Here is a 312-nt window from a genome sequence, read left to right as displayed (position 1 = left end):
AAAAAAAAAAAAAAAAAAAAAAAAAAAATGGTTAACTTTCAAAACCTCCCCCACTACCTTCCATGACTGGATTAGGACTTCCTATTTTATGCTTTGAAGTTTATTTATCATTCCTCCTTAGATTTATAAAGATATAGTTGTGTATCTATTATCCAATCTTCTTTAATAATGGAAGTTTTGCCTGGGTTTATGCCAGCCAGAGACCACATTTCCTAGCCTCCCTTGCGGCTACATGGGGATCATATGACTAGACTCTGGCCAATGGGATGCATTCAACCTCACTATGGTCCTTAGAAGAAAAGGAGCACACCC

Source organism: Fukomys damarensis, unplaced genomic scaffold (assembly GCF_012274545.1).
Source record: "Fukomys damarensis isolate Sample0158 unplaced genomic scaffold, DMR_v1.0_HiC HiC_scaffold_38, whole genome shotgun sequence".
Lineage (NCBI taxonomy): Eukaryota > Metazoa > Chordata > Mammalia > Rodentia > Bathyergidae > Fukomys > Fukomys damarensis.
Note: the sequence above shows the minus strand (reverse complement) of the source record.